Source organism: Pseudophryne corroboree, chromosome 10 (genome assembly GCF_028390025.1).
Source record: "Pseudophryne corroboree isolate aPseCor3 chromosome 10, aPseCor3.hap2, whole genome shotgun sequence".
In the NCBI taxonomy this organism is placed as follows: Eukaryota; Metazoa; Chordata; class Amphibia; order Anura; family Myobatrachidae; genus Pseudophryne; species Pseudophryne corroboree.
The window spans coordinates 54,385,158-54,405,137 of NC_086453.1; the positions used below are offsets into that span (position 1 = coordinate 54,385,158).

Consider the following 19,980-nt stretch of genomic DNA (forward strand, 5'->3'; position numbering starts at 1 on the left):
CATAATATATTATTTCTTCTGGATCACTGAGATGCGTCCCTAATATTATTGTTAAGTCACTCCAAGGGTCTATCCCCCTGCCTATATAGACTCCTGCTTGTACCAGTACCCCTGTTGTTCCTTGTGTTTCCTTTCAGACAGTAGCTGTTCTTCCTACCCCTTAACTGTCTTGCATAGGGACATACAATATATACAGTACAATGTGTGCAGGAGAATCTAGTTGCTGACACTGGTTCCATTATTTAGCAGACACCCGACTCCCCCCACCTTTTCAAAAGCATATTGACAGAGTGCAAGGATCCCAAAACAAGGATGACAATAAGTGCTATATCTGACACTCTCGACCACCTCTTATATCTGGTTTTTCTGTCTTCTGGATACCCTCTTACTGCTATGTCTGTTATCTGTGTGCACGGCAGCTGTTTGAGGCTGTACGGGCAAATGGGTCTTAGACCTGGGATTATGTGGTTCCTAGGCCAATAGGTTATGATGTTAGACCAATCATTCTCAATGTAATGTTCCAACAATTCCCTTTTTTAAATGACAACCTATTGTACAATAAAATTCATCATCATTTTCCACATAACCAAATGAGACTTCAGTGCTTGTAATTGCCACCAATCTCGGTGCTACGGATCCTTTGTATTTTCTTAACACAACAACACAGGTACAAGATTTGCATACACCTCTTTGGTTATTTATCAATTCAAACTGTTTATCAGCATTAGAATACACCTTGGCCATACGCCACCTTTTAAAAATGTAAAAGTTTCCTAGATATTTGATTAATTCCCCCTGTACACTTGTGACAAATTAGCTGAAGATATTTACCCACAATTTAACAATATGACATACATGTATGGAACCTTAAAAAAATTTCTTCTGACTGACACTGGGCTCTTTAAGATATTCTCTGATCTTCCCAACTGGACTTCCCCAGATCCATTCAAGAAGCGCTGAGTCAAGTGAGCAGGTAGAAATCTACACATTAAATCTCACTTACCGGTTTTTTTATCAGCGGTTCCTGAAAGATCAGAGGATTTGTTGCCAGTGGAGGAGATGCTGGAAAATCCCCGGACGATGCTCCCAAAAATGTTAGGGTATTTTAACCTGTTCAGGTCTGGTAAATTAACTCTCTTCAGTAATCAGTCAGAATTCTGTTCCTTTAGCAACCGGTTAGAGGTCAGTGAATGAAAAGATGACACAGGATTATGTGTAACCTAAGCAGACTATAGCTGACCTGCTTTAGGGGCCGTTACAGGTTTATTTTTATAGCTTAAAGACATAGGAATCATGCTTGCCAATACATTTAGCCAATCAGAATACACCATGTATGTCTCAGAACCTGAAATACATCAATTGTCATACAAGATTCTAATTAGCAATTAGAACATTCTTGAATATAGTTTATTGCTTTGTGATTATCAGTCTCTCGGACATATGCTGAAAACATTCTTCCCGATCTTCCTGACTAGCCTTGGACACATCGGATACATCTGGTGTTGCATGTCCTTGAACAATTCATGCTTTAGACAAGATATTCGTAGTATATAGTTTTCTGAATATCTGTGCAATATTTAAGGATACATGAACACATTTTGTGATTAACAGTAAATATCTTAATCAATGCGAAAAAGCGTGAATCAATATATTTGCTATACTGCGGAAGCTCCTACACCATCATGTTACACCACAGTAGAGCATCTTTACACATTATGCCATGGCAGAGCACATTATATACTGTATGTTGCACCACAGTAGCGCTGCTTATACACACAAAGGGGGAGATTCAAATGTTTGAAAAGTCAGTTGGGAGCCTGTTTTTTCCTATCTAATAGACATGAAAAAAAACAGACACCCAACCGACTTTTCAAACATTTGAATCTCCCCCAAATAGTGCACAGGGACCAGGGGCACATTGACATGAATGTTACTTAGAAGAAATATTCAGAGAGTTGATAAAAGACAATTATAAAAATAAGCCGTGATTTTAACTGTTAATGAAGTGAAATTTCAATTTTAAATGGAATGAAAAATACGTTATATAAAAGTAGCCCCTAGTCTTTTTCTGTGGGGCACCAATAATATCTAGAGACCAGACCTGAACCTTAGAGATGGCATTATACAGTATATGTGTAGGTAGACCTTCAATGGGCGAAGATAAAAGGGAAAGGGTAATCAGAGAGGATGGGGATGAAGGGGGAATGGGGACGAAAGGGAAAAACAAGAGGGAGGGAAGGAGGGAAAAGGGGTGTTAGTAAGGGCAGAATACAAATACCGGGTTATAGGGTAGAAGAAATGTCTTCCACTGGAGAAGAGAGCCAGGACTGCAGCAGAAGACAGCAGCGGCTGCTCCCCTTCTCTGAGGAGATGCTGATGTCAGTCTTGTGTGTGGTGGTTCCAGCAATCACTGCTCAGGACAGCTAAACCCACAGGTCTACACTATGGTTCTGAATAAAAGTTATTGCCTTCATCAGCGCCTCATTGACTCCTTTTTGTAAATGATAATAGTGGGGGTAAATTTACTGAAGTTTCTAAAACAGAGAATTGGTCACGTTGCCCATAACAACCAATCAGATGCTGTCTATCATTTTCTAAAAGGCAATAGAGAAATTATAGACGGCATCTGATTGGTTGCTATGAGCAACAGCACCAATTCTCTGTTTTAGAAGCTTTAGTAAATGTACCCCGTGGAGTCTAGATTTATTTATGCAGGTTAACTAAATACTTTTAAAATGACAGTGCACGCACGATGCACAGGCAGAGAAGACTCCTGATGCTCAGCGGCAGCGGCCTCCCTAGACCCACCATGGCGTGTGCTGGTCTGGGAAGGTAAGGATGCGGGGGCTCTGACACGCTTACCCCCCCCCCCCCCCCCTCATCAACAAGCCGGGGCCTGGGTAATTAGTACCCACCCTCTCCCTCCGCTCCACTGGGCGCAAGTACACATATAACAGGAAAAAAGGAAATCATTGAATTACAGGCAGAGCCAAATGTCATCCAAGGTGAATCTCAATAGGATGAATAGCTTCAAGGACAAAATATATAGATAAAAGCACCTCCGCTGCTTGTACAAGCCTTCAGCTAAAGACGTGCACAGATAAGCTCGTACAGGGCAACGGGTCACATCCAGATTCTGCTCCCCTTTCATATGTGCTTCCTATCCCTCTCCTGCTTTGGTTTGTGTGCAGGGATCATCAAAAATTGTGGGGCCGGTACTGACAAAATAGGCAGCCCCCCCCCCCCAACACACATACACACTGTCCACATAGCAGCACCACGCATGGTACCCTCACATACTGTCCCCATTGCCGCACACATATGCACTGCCCCCATAGCCGCACACACTGCACCTATAACTGAACACATACTGCCCTCATATCTCCACACACCCTGCCCTTTAATCTCACACACACACACACACACACACACACCCACACACACTTCCCCATAGCCTCACTCAACACACACTGACAAGATTTAATTTCAAACACTTAAAGCAGCCACACAATGGAACATAAGCTGCACAGCAACTGCAGCCAGCTGACCCCTCACCCCAGCACCCTTTTTACACACCCCTCCACTGCCTCTTACCGAAGCCCGATCCGCACAGCCAGCCCACCCCTTACCCCAGCACTCTTCTTGCCTGCTTCTTCTTGCGCCGGTCCCTAGAGCCCCCAATGCTGTGCTGCTCAGAAGGACACTGCCATCCCTGTCCCGCTCTGACCCACACAACCTGCCAAATGAGTTCCCGCTCATACCTGGAGAGTCCTGGTACCGTCGGTAGGAGCCATGGGTGGGCCCCCTCTCTTGTTGGGCCCTGGACCCCAGTCCTTGCAGTCCTCCCTGATGGCGGCCCTGGTTCTGTGTACTGATGGACAGGTTCTGTGGAATAGTGCCATCTCTAGACAGAGGGTCAGGTCTACCACTTGGAAACTGGTATGACACTCAACAGATAAATAACCCCCCCCCCCATCATCAGGGGAGGTGACTATATTGGTCACTAGTCTCTCCAATGAATATTGGTCAGACAGAGCTGCACTCTTGGCTATACCTCCGAACTATAATTGTTTTATATATATTTTATTAGCTGTGTTACACCACACCCCTACTATAAAGACCATACCCATACTTGCTGGGCACAGTAGGTAGATAGACACATTGGGGGGTATTCAATTGTTTGAAAAGTCAGTTGGGAGTCTGTTTTTTCATCTCTAATAGGCAGGAAAAAAACAGACACCCAACCGACTTTTCAAACAATTGAATTCCCCCCAATGTGTATTTAGCCCTACTGAGTATAATGTGCACGTGGGCATTGCTGGACAGAATGTACATTATGCCTATGGGCACAGTGTGTACATGAGTACTGCTGGATACAGTATGTGTGTAGTCGGGTAGCAGTTGATTTACCGACGGACACAATACCGACGGTCACAATTCTGACAGCCATTGACCGACAGTCAAAATACCAACACGGTCAAAATACCAATATTCATTATGCCGACATGTTAAAAATGCCGACATAGTAAGGATACCGATTATTAGAAATACCGACATGTCAAAATGCTGATATACGTTTTTAAGGAATTTTTGCCCCAAAACAGACATGTTCATACTTTACCATCCCTGTGGACCTGGAGGGAGAATATAATAGTGCCATGCGAGGGGACGCGGTACACCTAGACGGTGTCCATGTCGACATTGACACACACAAAAACAGAAAAACTCATGTCAGTATTTTGACATGTTGGCATTTTAAACATGTCAGCATAATGGATGTCGATATTTTGACTGTCAGTCAATGGCTGTCGGGATTATGACCGTCGGTATTGTGTCTGTCGGTAAATCATACTGAACCCGTATAGTCACTGCTGGGCACAACAGCCACGTAGACATCGCTGGGGACAACAGCCACGTAGACACTGCTGGGAGCAACAGCCACGTAGCCACCGCTGGGAACAACAGCCACGTAGACATCGCTGGGCACAACAGCTACGTAGACACCGCTGGGCACAACAGCCACGTAGACACTGCTGGGAACAACAGCCACGTAGACACTGCTGGGAACAACAGCCACGTAGACACTGCTGGGAACAACAGCCACGTAGACATCGCTGGGGACAACAGCCACGTAGACATCGCTGGGCACAACAGCCACGTAGACACTGCTGGGAGCAACAGCCACGTAGCCACCGCTGGGAACAACAGCCACGTAGACATCGCTGGGCACAACAGCTACGTAGACACCGCTGGGCACAACAGCCACGTAGACACTGCTGGGAACAACAGCCACGTAGACACTGCTGGGAACAACAGCCACGTAGCCACCGCTGGGAACAACAGCCACGTAGCCACCGCTGGGAACAACAGCCACGTAGCCACCGCTGGGAACAACAGCCACGTAGCCACCGCTGGGAACAACAGCCACGTAGCCACCGCTGGGAACAACAGCCACGTAGACACCGCTGGGAACAACAGCCACGTAGACACCGCTGGGAACAACAGCCACGTAGACACCGCTGGGAAGAACAGCCAGCTATCCACAGCTGGGCAAATCTGCCACGTAGCCACTGCTGAGCATAAAAGCCATGTAGCCACAGGCACAACAGCCACATAGCCACTGCTGGGCACAACACTGTTGAGTTGCATGCACAGTGGTAAAAGGAGATATTGGGGGGGGGGGGGCGTAAAGAGAGTATACAGTACATAATGCTGAAAGAAGAGAGTTGAGGAGTAGAAATTCTGGTTTAGCAAGCAACAGAAAGTTCTCCACAACATAAGAGTACAGTCTATGATAAGCAGCCAGGTGACTGAGTCATGTGAATGAGTGACAGGAATGATAAGCAGGATCTGTTTCTATGCATTAAGAATTCAATAGAAACATAGACATTCCCTGTGGGTTATTTTCAATTCTGCACAGTAAATGATTACACTGTGTGCAGCTCTTGGTCTCTCTGCTATGTTTGCAGCAAGGAGAGAGTAGCAAGTGTCTCCTACGTCTGTATTCTGGAAATACCTCTGCGGCCACTTAGCCATTCTCGTGTGTCAGTCTGCCACCTCTACTGTCAGTGCATCAGACAGAAGCTGGCTTATTTACAGCACACACAACCATGCTGGCATATACACTGCGCTGCTAATGGGTGCTGTGGACTTATCTAGGAAAGTAATAAGGCAGAGGGGGCTGAACACAAGAGTTGGAAGTAAATCCGGCGTTCATTGCTCAATAGCAGCACACATGGAGAACATACGCGCATTTGCTTGTATGCCATACTTGCCTGCTCTCCCTGAACAACTGCGAGGTTCCTGAAAATTGGGCGGCACTCCCAGCCTTCTGGAAAATAGGATTTTGGTACTTACCGATAAATCCTTTTCTCCTAGTCCGTAGAGGATGCTGGGGACTCCAAAAGGACCATGGGGTATAGACGGGATCCGCAGGAGCTTGGGCACACGAAAAAGACTTAGGGGTATATTCAATTAGCAGTGATAACGGACTTTTCACGTGAAAAGTCCTGTTTTCGGGGGAAAAAACTGACTTTTCACGTGAAACGCAATTACAGCCTATTCAATTATCCTGGGAAATTTATCGGTGATCATTTTTTCACTAATTTCACTTCACCTTCTCTGAAGCAGGTGAAAAGTTGGGAAAAGTCACTATTTTAAGGTAAAAATGTTTGGATATGGTACAGAACTCCTGGGACACCTCCCTTAATGACTAATTAGGCACGTTGAAGTTTTTAATTATTTTTAATTGGCCAATAATGACATGTCATTTTTGGGGTGAAAAAGTAAAAAGTGATGGAAATTGGGGTTCAAGGTATGGGACAGGTATATTGGGGTGCTTTATGAGTGGGACAGGTGTTTTTTAGGCTTGCAGATGGGAGTAATCGGTCTGTTTCCACTTTTTTTTAAAGTACCCTAAAATGACCCAAATATATACTTATACCCATTTTCATGTACCCCAAATTTAATGAGAGCATTTATTTTGCTCAAAAAAACTTGCTTTATATAATTTTTTTGCATTTGAAAAAAAATGCATATAACAGCCATTTCACACAATTTAAGTCCCCAAAAACTCTCTAATGTGATCTCTAATACACTTCTCTTCTGATTTCCTATGTTAGTTTAGCATTTTTTGGGGTACAGGCTGATTTCCCCATTTTCACCTGCACTTTTCACTGCAAGAATTTTCATGTGAAACCCGGTCGGAATTGAATAGGTCGAAAAACGGAGCGTTTTCGCGGCAATTTTCGGCCGATTGCCGCGAAAAATTGCCGCGAATTTGCGGATAATTGAATACCCCACTTAATCTGGGAGTGAACTGGCTCCTCCCTCTATGCTACTCCTCCAGACCCTAAGCGTCTAGTTTCTCTTCATGGAGAGGACCTTTGCTGTGCGGTGCGCAATGACGTCATCGCGCACCGCACAGCATAGTGGCACAGACACTAGGGGTCATAATTGACCTCTAGTGTCTATGCTGTGCTATGGGAGAGACGTAATGACGTCTCTCCCATAGATCTGAGGACAGACACAACCATCCGAGGACAGGAGAAGAGCGGCGCCGGCGGAGGAGGATGTCTGGAATCAGGAGCGGGGATTGTAAGTATACTTTTATTTTTTTTTATTTTTTTTCCAGCTGCGCTACAGGGGGCACAAATGGGGGCGTAACTGGCCACGCCCCCATATGAAGCCACGCCCCTATTTTTGCCCGGGGCGCCACAAGGGCAAGATCCGGCCCTGCCCACACCACAAACATACCGTACAACCGGAGTAACTTTAAACCAGATAACAGTATGCATTAACACCAGCAACAAGCTGCAATAAACAATACACAACCCGTGTATAAACCAATTTAACCAGCAAGAAAAACACTGCAAGTAATAGTCCGCACCGGGACGGGCGCCCAGCATCCTCTACAGACTAGGAGAAAAGGATTTATCGGTAAGCACCAAAATCCTATTTTCTCTTACGTCCTAGAGGATGCTGGGGACTCCAAAAGGACCATGGGGATTATACCAAAGCTCCAGAACGGGTGGGAGAGTGCGGACGACTCTGCAGCACCGACTGAGCAAACGCCAGGTCCTCATCGGCCAGGGTATCAAACTTATAGAACTTAGCAAATGTGTTAGACCCCGACCAAGTAGCCGCTCGGCAAAGTTGTAACGCCGAAACGCCTTCGGGCAGCCGCCCAAGATGAGCCCACCTTCCTGGTAGAATGGGCTTTTACTGACTTCGGCACCGGTAGTCCGACCGAAGAGTGAGCCTGCTGGATCGTACTACAAATCCAGCGTGCAATAGTCTGTTTTGAAGCGGGATGACCAATCTTGTTGGCAGCATACAAGACAAACAACGCCTCAGTCTTCCTAGCAACAGCTGTCCTAGAAACGTAGATCTTCAACGCTCTTACAACATCCAGAGATTTTGGAATCGCCACCGCTTCCGTAGCCACCGGAACCACAATAGGTTGGTTAATGTGAAATGAAGAAACCACCTTCGGTAGAAATTGTTGACGAGTCCTCAATTCCGCCCTATCCGAATGAAAAATTAAGTACGGGCTCTTATGAGATAAAGCCGCCAACTCTGACACCCGCCTGGCAGATGCCAGTGCCAAAAGCATAACCACCTTCCAAGTGAGAAACTTCAACTCAACCTTACGCAAAGGTTCAAACCAGGAAGACATGAGAAACCGTAAGACCACATCAAGGTCCCATGGAGCTACAGGAGGTACAAACGGAGGATTGACATGCATTACTCCTTTCACAAAGGTCTGAACCTCTGGGAGGGCAGCAAATTCTTTTTGAAAGAAAATAGACAAAGCCGAAATCTGCACTTTGATGGAACCCAATTTCAGGCCTGCATCCACGCCCGCCTGTAAAAAATGGAGAAAGCGACCCAAGTGAAATCTTCCGCAGGAGCCATTTTAGACTCACACCAGGAAACATACTTCCTCCAAATACGGTGATAATGTTTCGCCGTAACCTCCTCCCTAGCCTTAATGAGAGTTGGAATGACCTCCCTGGGAATACCCTTACGAGCTAAGATCTGGCGCTCAACCTCCATGCCGTCAAACGCAGCCGCGGTAAGTCTGGAAACACGCATGGACCCTGCAACAACAGATCCTCTCTTAGAGGAAGCGGCCAAGGATCTTCCACCAGTAAGTCCTGAAGATCCGGGTACCAGGCCTTTCTTGGCCAGTCTGGGACGACGAGAATCGCCTGAACCCTTGCACGGCGAATGATCCCCAGTACCGTTGGAATGAGAGGAAGTGGAGGGAACACATACACCGACTGGAACACCCACGGAGACACCAGGGCATCCACTGCACTGGCTTGGGGGTCCCTTGACCTGGAACAATACCTCGGGGGAGCTTCTTGTTGAGACGAGACGCCATCATGTCGATCAACGGAATTCCCCAGCGTTCTGTCACCTCTGCAAATACCTCTTGGTGAAGAGCCCACTCTCCCGGATGGAGATCATGTCTGCTGAGGAAATCTGCTTCCCAGTTGTCCACCCCCTGTAGGAAGACCGCTGACAGTGCGCTCACGTGTTGTTCCGCCCAGCGAAGGATTTTTGTGGCCTCCGCCATTGCCGCTCTGCTCCTTGTTCCGCCTTGACGGTTTATATGAGCCACCGCTGTGATGTTGTCTGACTGTACCAGGACAGGACGACCCTGAAGAAGGCTTTCTTGCTTGTAGCAGGCCGTTGTAAATGGCTCTTAACTCGAGAATATTTATGTGGAGACAGGCTTCCTGGAGCGACCATTTTCCCTGGAAGTTTCTTCCTTGGGTGACTGCGCCCCAGCCTCGGAGACTTGCATCTGTTGTCAGAAGTACCCAATCCTGGATACCGAATCGGCGTCCCCCTCGGAGGTGATGACCTTGTAGCCACCACAGGAGAGAAATTCTGGCTCTGGGAGATAAACTTATCTTCCGGTGAATGTGCAGGTGAGACCCGGACCATTTGCTCAGCAAGTCCCACTGAAACACCCGGGCGTGAAACCTGCCAAATGGTATGGCTTCGTACGCCGCAACCATCTTCCCCAGAACCCGAGTACAATGATGGATCGACACACTCGTCGGCCTCAGAAGTTCCCTGACCATCGTCAGCAGTTCCAGAGCCTTTTCTTCTGGAAGAAATACCTTCTGTAAATCCGTGTCCAGAATCATGCCCAGAAAAGGAAGCCGAGTGGTCGGAATCAACTGGGATTTTGGCAAATTGAGCACCCAACCGTGCTGTTGCAGAACCGACAGTGACAACTCTACACTTCTCAGCAACCGTTCCTTGGACCTCGCCTTTATCAGGAGATCGTCCAAGTACGGGATAATTGAAACCCCTTGTTTGCGAAGAAGAACCATCATTTCCGCCATGACTTTGGTGAAAATCCTCGGAGCCGTGGAAAGCCCAAACGGCAACGTCTGAAATTGGTAATGAGAATCCTGTATCGCAAACCTGAGAAAAGCCTGATGAGGAGGATATATCAGCACATGTAAGTAGGCATCCTTTATGTCGACTGACGCCATAAACCCCCCCCCCCCCCCCTCCAGGCTGGCAATCACCGCTCGAAGGGATTCCATCTTGAACTTGAACACTTTCAAGTATGGATTGAGGGATTTTAGATTTAGAATTGGTCTGACCGAACCGTCCGGTTTCGGCACCACAAAGAGGCTCGAGTAGAATCCCTCCCCCCGCTGGGACGAGGGAACGGGAATAATGACCCTCTGTAGACACAATTTTTGAATTGCTGCTAGCACCACCTCCCTGTCCGGAAGAACTACTGGTAATGCCGAAATGAAGAACCGGTGAGGGGGCATCTCCTGAAACTCCAGTTTGTATCCTTGAGACACGATCTCTAACACCCAAGGATCCAGGTCTGATTGAATCCAGACCTGACTGAATATCCGAAGACGGCCCCCCACCGGTCCGGACTCCCCCAGGGAAGTCCCAGCGTCATGCGGCGGACTTGGTAGCAGCAGGGGAGGCCTTTTGGTCCTGTGCGCCTGAGCCTGCAGAAGGTTTCCTTCCCCTTCCTCTACCTTTTGAAGCGAGGAAGGACAAACCTTTTCCACGCCTGTATTTATTGTGACGAAACGACTGCATTTGCTGATGTGGTGCCTTTTTCTGTTGTGTGGGCACATAAGGAAGAAAAGAGGACTTACCCGCAGTCGCGGTCGAGACCAGGTCCGCCAAGCCGTCCCCAAACAAGACAGTACCTTTGAAGGGTAGTGCTTCCATAGACCTCTTGGAGTCGGCATCAGCGTTCCATTGATAGATCCACAGGGCCCTCCTGGCAGATATCGACATGGCATTGGTTCTTGAACCCAAGAGACAGACATCCCTCGCCGCGTCCTTTAGGTAATCTGCAGCGTCCTTAATATAACCGAGAGTTAAAAGGACATTATCTTTGTCAAGGGTATCCATATCACTAGCTAAATTCTCAGCCCATTTAGCAATAGCACTACTCACCCATAGGGAGTATGCCAGCTCACAACCCAGCGCCCATATATCGACACAAACGATATATGTACCCAGCGCTGCCTTTGTTAAATTCAAGCACCACACTGCGGCCCCCCCTTTGGAAATGCCCCCCGTTACTTTGTAGAGAAGCGTGCAGGTCCCGGCAGCGTCTATCCCTCAGCCGCGTGTAGGGAGAAAATGGCGCCCGTGAGCTGCGGGACGAAGCTCCGCCCCCTTCCCGGCGGGCTTCGGCCCGCCAATTTCAAAATTGAAAGAAAATGCTGGTGGGGGTCTGTGAAGGGTGCCGAGGCACCTACAATCTCTTTATGCCGCCCTCAACTCCAGTAACATGCCGCCCAGGGCGCCCACCCCCCAGCGCCCTGCACCCAGTGAAATACCGTTGGTGATGTGTGTGGGAGCATGGAGCACAGCGTTGCCGCTGTGCTGTACCTTTACTGAAGTCTTCTGCCGTCCTGAAGGCTTCTGTTCTTCTCATACTCACCCGACTTCTGACTTCTGTGAGGGGGCGACGGCGTGGCTCCGGGAACAAGCAGCTAGGCGCACCAAGTGATCGAACCCTCTGGAGCTAATGGTGTCCAGTAGCCGAGAAGCAGAGCCCTTAAACTAAGAAGAAGTAGGTCTGCTTCTCTCCCCTCACTCCCACGCTGCAGGGAGCCTGTAGCCAGCAGGTCTCCCTGAAAATAAAAAACCTAACAAAAGTCTTTTTCTAGAGAAACTCTGTAGAGCTCCCCTAGTGTGCATCCAGTCACTCCTGGGCACAAAGTCTAACTGGGGTCTGGAGGAGGGGCATAGAGGGAGGAGCCAGTTCACACCAGATTAAGTCTTTTTAGTGTGCCCAAGCTCCTGCGGATCCCGTCTATACCCCATGGTCCTTTTGGAGTCCCCAGCATCCTCTAGGACGTAAGAGAAAAGTGGGTAAGTCTTCCAGAGCTGGCCCAAACCCAACACCCAGCTGCTCACTTACTGCAGTTGATGACGCAATTCACTCTGAATCATCGTAACTACGCCCCCTGCTGTACAATGCCGGTAATTTCTGCATAGTATAGCAGGAGGCATGGCCATGATGATACGGTGGCAGCCACTACACTTCTGTGGTTCCTCCTATGCCGCGTCACGCCCCCGCACTGCCCCTTATGCCTTGCCGTGCCGCACACACATCCCGCCTCCTCTGTGCCGACCTGGTCCCTCTTTGCCTCAGTCCCAGCGAAGGTCTAATAAATGTACATGATATGATTTGTAGAAGTCACCATATAGAAGCTTAAAGCAGTAGGTGGAGTGATTTATTTTGGGCACAGAAATCCGAGGTGACTTCGAATGTCAGTAATAACATGCATGCATTATCTATCCTATATTCTCCTAGAGCATGTGTCTAGAGCTGCAGGTAGGCCCCGTCCCTCCCTGCCCTCAGCTCTCACTGGCTGCCCGACTCCAGGACACAGCCTCAAAGGGCAGAGAGACAAGGCACGGTAACTAGTGACCAGCATTTGATGGGTCCAATATACGAGTTTCTTATAATACGCAAATCTTCACATTTGTTATAAATCATTATTTACAGAACAATCTAAATATAATAACATCACTTGTGTTAGCTAAAACCCTTTTCCACCTGAGTACCGGGTCCGATCCAGGATGTTTAACCCGGCAACAACCTGTGTCGGCCCCGCCGTTTCCACTGCACTTCGACACGGGTTATTCCCGGGTCGGATCTGTTTCCACTTGACCAGGGTAAGCTCTGTAATAGTCTGAAAACACGGGTAATGACTGTTTCCACTGCACAATTACCCAGGTCATTACCGCGTTACCGTGTTCAACCCAGATAGCTACAAGGGTAGGTTTCCAGGGTCACTCAACCCGTGTTGAGCCATTTCCACTTACCCGTATATACTCGAGTATAAGTCGACCCGAATATAAGCCGAGGCACCTAATTTTACCACAAAAACCTGGGAAAACTTATTGACTCGAGAATAAGCCTAGGGTGGGAAATGCAGCTCTAGCCGTACACAGCCCTCATACTGCCAGATATGCCCGCACAGTGCCAGATATGCCCTCATAGTGCCAGATATGCCCCCACAGTGCCAGATATGCCCTCATACTGCAAGATATGCCCTCACACTGCCAGATATGCCCCCGCAGTGCCAGATATGCCCTCATACTGCCAGATATTCCCCCACAGTGCCAGATATGCCCTCATAGTGCCAGATATGCCCCCACAGTGCCAGATATTCTCCCACGGTGCCAGATATGCCCTCATAGTGCCAGATATGCCCCCACAGTGCCAGATATGCCCTCAATACTGCCAGATATGCCCCCACAGTGCCAGATATGCCCTCACACTGTCAGATATGCCCCCACAGTGCCAGATATGCCCTCATACTGCCAGATATTCCCCCACAGTGCCAGATATGCCCTCATAGTGCCAGACATGCCCCCACAGTGCCAGATATTACCCCACGGTGCCAGATATGCCCCCACAGTGCCAGATATGCCCTCATACTGCCAGATATGCCCCCTCAGTGCCATATATGCCTCCCCCCCAAGTGCCAAATATGCTCCCCCAGTGCCAGGTACAACTTACCCTCCCCGCTCCCCCACTGTTTTGTGAAGGAGGGACACGGAGGGCACAGCGCGCGCCTCTCCTGTGTCCCTCCTGCGTCTCCGGCGGCAGCGGTGGGTCTGTTAAATGAAGTGCCGGTTCGTGAGCCAATCAGAGCTCATGAACGGGTACTTCATTTAATAGACCCGCCGGAGACGCAGGAGGGACACAGGAGAGGCGCGCGCTGTGCCCTCCGTGTCCCTCCTTCCCAGGCACTGACTCAAGTATAAGCCGAGGGGGCTTTTTCAGCATTAAAAAAAGTGCTGAAATAGTCGGCTTATACTCGAGTATATACGGTACTAAAAACCTGTGTTGATGCGCGCCCCCATGCAAAAACACGGGTACATTTACCTAGTGGAAAAGGGGTATAAGTGCAAAACACCCATACACAATGGTGCATGTCACCGTTAGGGCCATATAAAGATTTTATCATATGTATAATGCCCACAGCCGGCTTAGAGAGCTTATATCTAGGAGTGATTACATTTTCTTCACTCCTTCATACCTTCCTCTGAGATATTAACCCCCCCCCCAAAAAAAACAATACTTTGTTCATATAATAACAATGTCGCCCACTACGCCTGGAAAAAGGGATTGCGGGACGGCAAGCACTTATAGCACGGGTATGCACAGTTAAGCATAGCATGCGACCGGAAGATGTGGTGAACGAGGGTAGGCCCTTATCTTCAGCCTCTTAGGATGTGTATGGGTCACTGCTCCTGAAGGGCTGTTGTAAAGATATATGCTGATGATTATTAACATTTATTATCTTGTACTCATAAAATAAATCAATGAATAAAGTGTGCCCAGCCCCACCATTACTAGGTATCCAGCACCACTGCTGTAGCTTGCTAATGCTAATTCTTGTTTTTCTATAAAGCACATTCCAATATCCCCATCTGCAGAGGCGTATCTAGGGTAGGGCGAGTGGGGCACGTGCCCTGGGCGCCTTGGCAGGCCCAAGAGAGGGGGGCGCCGCCGGCGGCCTGGGCATCATGCCCCACTCGCCCCCGTCATGCCGAAAGCCGAAATGTGAGGGGAGGAGAGCGCACCGTCTCTCCCTCCCCTCACCGCCGCTGAAAGCCCTAGCAGCGCTGCCAGCAGCGCTGCTGTGTCCGGCCTCCGGCAGCGTTAGCCAATCAGAGCTTGCAGACCGGCTCCTGATTGGCTGCCGGTCCGCGAGCTCTGATTGGCTAGCGAACCGGCGCCACACAGCCGCCGGAGACCTGTCCTGGAGCGGTGAGGGGAAGGAGAGGCGCTCTCCTCCCCTCACATAGAACAAGCGGCGCCGGTGACTCGGTAAGTGACCGGGGGGGAGGAGGGTGGGGGGCAGAGAGAGAGCACAGTGGGGCATGTAACTGGCACAGAGGGGCATGTATCAGGCACAGTGAGGTATGTAACTGGCACAAAGGGGCATGTATCTGGCACAGTGGGGCATGTATCCGGCACTGTGGGGCAATGTAACCGGCACTGTGGGGCATGTATCCGGCACTGTGGGGCATTGTATCTGGCACTGTGGGGCAATGTAACTGGCACTGTGGGGCATTGTATCTGGCACTGTGGGGCATTGTATCTGGCACTGTGAGGCAATGTAACTGGCACTGTGGGGCATTTTATCTGGCACTGGGGGGCAATGTAACTGGCACTGTGGGGCAATGTAACTGGCACTGTGGGGCATTGTATCTGGCACTGTGGGGCATTGTAACTGGCACTGTGGGCCATTTTCAGTGGCCACACCCCTTCTGGAGCGTGGCCACACCCCTTCTGGAGTGTGGCCATGCCCATTTTTTCACCACGCGCGTCTTCGGCGCGCGCACATGCTTCTTTTGCTATGTTTTTTTTTTTTGGGGGGGGGGCGCCATTTTACATCTTGCCCCTGGGCTCCAAAAATCCTAGCTACGCCTCTGCCCATCTGTAATGCACTAAGGGGGGTATTCAGAGATAAACGCAGCCAGATCTGCGTTCATTTCTGCACATGCTGGGTGCCGTCCACCACAGGGCAAAGCCGCCCAGCATAAGTGAGGCCCCCCCCCCAATTAGATTGCGGACGCATCTGAACTAAGGTTGACACCTGGCTGCGCTGTCAGGCGGTCAGCTGCATTTTTGTTTTGGGCGCAGCTGCGTGTGACATTACGCAGCTGCCACAAAAACCGTCCCGGCCTTCCCCCGTTTTCCTGGCGCTGCCCCTGCAATACCGTATCTCCGCCCCTGCAATGCCTGCGGCTGTCAATCACATTGCCGACACATCCTTCAGACCACCTGGATGTGGACGCTGCAAGTGACCGCTCGGCTGCGTCCAGCTCTAAAGTAGGGCCTAAGGGCGGGGCTAAAGATGCTAATTTGCATCATTAAGCCCCACACCCTCCTTGCGGACCCAGAATCCCAGGTATAATCTCCTCATCCTGCCTGCTTCATTAGGAAGCGGTTGGGATGTGGGAGATCTTGCCACTCTTCCGTGAGTGTGGGGGACTTCCTGAAAAATCAGGAGTCTCCAACAACTTGCGGGAGAGTAGGTAAGCATCCGTAGCCTAGAGAATTGCAATTTAATCTGCATACCAACATGCATTAGGTCATAAGGCACTGGCTGTCACCCACACATGAAGCATGGTAGATAAGCAATGATTCATTCATTCATTCAGTCAGTTGGCATGTTTGCTTGGACAGCCCTGATTCTCAGTGTTAGTTTTTAATCTTGTGGCTTCAACGAAAGAATCCAGTTGTAAATGCCTTTTTATCAGCAAATAAAACTGGTTTTGATAGCAGCAGAATATAGTATGGAAAAAGTCATCAAATAACTCTACAGCTGAGGAATTAAAGGGCATATTTACTAATGGTCGATTTTCATTTAATTTTAAATCGATGTTGTGTTTCCAGGGTTAAAACACACATACAGTATACTAACATTTAAACATTTTATATTAACAAAGTAATCTGTTAGTAAATATGTGTGTTTAGCTGGGGAGAAAGGGTGTCCCTGCAGGAGAAGGGTCATTATTACATCATCCAACACCTGAAATAGGGTGATAATAACCCTGCCGGTGGTAACATTTGCCTGTTCCTCATGCATTGAGTAGCCTATTTAACAAGTACCATTGTGGCATATCTACCTCCACAAGTTCTTATATGACCATCTCAGGACGATGACAACAAAACCAATACATTAAAAAGAATACTTTTATTATTTGAATACAGTGTCTTAAAATGTTGTTTTTGAAATCAAATCAATCTTTTTTAAAAGCTTATTTGATTTTTTTTTGTTTTATTGTTGTTTTTTTCTTTTGCATTGGGACTGAAACCCCAAATCTGGGCATATACTACCACTGTACACATGTAATCAGCCTGGCATGTGGTAACTGTGTAACACTTAGCTACCTCGCTGATGGTGGCGATGAATGGTTGGGGGTCTACCAGTTGAGCCACCAATATATCAATAATAAATTTAACAATTCAGCGTTTTCTAGATAATTGTGTAAATGTAGGGGGTACACCGATTGCTGATTGTACCCAAAAAGTGATCGAAAATAAGGTTATCCAACATGTTGGTTTTCGCTGACCAATCGGGAAATAGATTGCTAGTGTATAGTAACGATTAGTCAATTTGTAGACTGTCACTAGTATTTTACTAGTAAAATGGGCACTTTCATGCTTTGCAGATCTGATCTTTGGATGGAAGTGATCTGATCATCACTGTAATGTATGGGGGCAGATTGGTGGATTGGAGAATCGTTAAATCGGGTGAATATTTTTTTTTGTGATTGCTGCTGTACTGTATGGGCCACTTTTCTCATATCACGTACAGAAGTTATCTTACGGCTTTTTAACGTACCGTTTTCAGTCTATTTTTACCAGCCTTGTGACACTTCTTAGCAAACCGTGAAATTCTATTATGAAGTCATTTACTTGTTCTGTTTACCAGCTTTAGAGAAATTCCTCTTTCCCAAAGAGATGCAGAGCATGTTATTCAGAAATATTTTAAGCAAACAGAACGCCTTCCCACCCTAAAAGTCTTAAAAGTGTAGTACATTACCTCAGACGACCTTGTCAAGAAATGAGTGTGCATGGCTTATTTCCTCCTTAGATGGAACACGCAAAGTGTAGCTCAGAGCCAAGTTACTGCATAAAAACAGAACAAGGTCAGTAAAAGCCATATGGAATACTATCATTGCAGAGTACACAGGGCATGTGATCAAAGCATAAGATAAGCCACATTATTCTGTGAGCAGAGTTTCGGGTACTTCCTTTTTAACTCTTTTAATGTGGTTTAGTAGCTGTACACTGTGTAGCATTGGTATGATAACACAGAGTATTTAAGGAAATTAAAAATGTAGTTTGCTGCCCAACTGTTGTTTCAAAAGCTGTTCCAGAACCGTACTGCGCATGTGGCAGACATCACTAGAGTGAAAGTCTGCAGCCATTTGGGTGCGGGAAGAGGGCGGTGACGGCCTCCGTTTCACAAAATGGAAGGGTGTCACCACCGTTTAGGGGGTGTGCCAAGGCTGGGATCTCCGTTGGAAGATGGGAGATTTCCTGCCCTCTTTGTAGGAACTGCAGTTGCTAGCCTGTGCAACCCAATAGATTCGATGATGCGTCCCATACCCTCCAACATTTTACACATAAAAATCGGTACAAATTAGGAAAAGGGGCGTGGCCGTGGGCAAAGGGGGCATGGCCATGAACCTTTTCCTATACTTTCAATGGAAGTTTGGAGAGCCAAAAATCGGTACAGACCATAAAAAAAAAGGGACTGTACCTGCTAAAAAGGTACAGTTGGAGGGTATGGCGTCCTAGGATGACCAATGCAAGCAGGAGGCATCCACTTTACCATACTAGTGCATCGTGATAGCATCTCCAACCACATATGAATTCGGCCCGGTATGACCACCATGTTTCCTTACACCCCATAGAGATGCATGGGAAAATTGGTGATGTTGGGGTACCATATTCTACCATGTTGTGTAAAGCTACACGTTGCGGAGAACTGACTATGACCTTAATTGCTTAAAACTGTACCTTCACTGTGCTGCAGAGCAATAAGAAGATGCATTAGAATTTTCTAGCTGATTGTATTATATAACATTTTACACAGGTTTAATATACAATCTCATACATATAAAACAATATACACAATAAAAAGCGTACCAAAATGGTAAGCTAGGAGCCGCAGGTGGTAATGATGCAGGATGGTTCAAACTTCACCCTGCTCTGGCTCCTAAGCTTATAGGGGTCTTCTACCCTGGATGATGTTCAAAATATTCAGGAAAATTCAAATTGTGCTTAAATGAAAGAAAGCATACCGGAAAGATAGATGAGGAGCCGCAGGTGTTATATTAAGCAGGGTGGACAAGTCTGCACCCTGCTCTGGCTCCCAAGCTACCCACAAAGTCGGTGTCAAACAGTCAGGAAGGTTCAGTCTTCAAATGGATCCAGTAGCCTAACGCGTTTCGAGATCTGCAATCTCTTCCTCAGCCCTGTCACTTTGTGAAAGAGAAGAAATCTACCTCAGATTTACCCAGTACGTGGCTCCCCGTTAGGCCACCAGGATATCATAAGTGTGGTAAAAGTAATTGTCAGTCTTGCAACATTATACCTAGGAAGAGCATCAGCTTTCAGTCTTTTGTAACAAGGGAGTCCTTTGCCATTAAAGATTTTATTAATTGCATGTCCACGTATATTATATATTTAATTTCATGTCAATGTGGAAAACAATATATAGGACGTACTACGAGAACTTTACATGTAAGATATATGGAACATAGGAGGAACATAATGAGAGGCGCAAAACACCCCTTATCAGACCATGTTATACAATGTCAAAATGCGAAATGGGAAAATATGACCATGATAGGTATCGAACATATAAAATTGACGAACAGAGGAGGTGACCGTTTCAATAGGCTTCGTAGGCGAGAAGCCTA

The 19,980-nt window shown here is 47.6% G+C and overlaps 1 long non-coding RNA gene across 1 annotated transcript in view; it reads right to left on the reverse strand.

The window, feature by feature from the left end:
* Positions 1-350: 350 nt before the first annotated feature.
* The window catches only part of LOC134965970 (uncharacterized), a 145,700-nt gene continuing 126,070 nt past the window's right edge, over positions 351-19,980 (reverse strand). Inside the window, exons 3-4 of the long non-coding RNA XR_010188558.1 lie at positions 18,093-18,178; positions 351-1,566 (exon numbers count right to left, since the gene is read on the reverse strand). This is a non-coding gene — a long non-coding RNA (uncharacterized LOC134965970). The remainder of the gene's footprint in view (positions 1,567-18,092; positions 18,179-19,980) is intronic.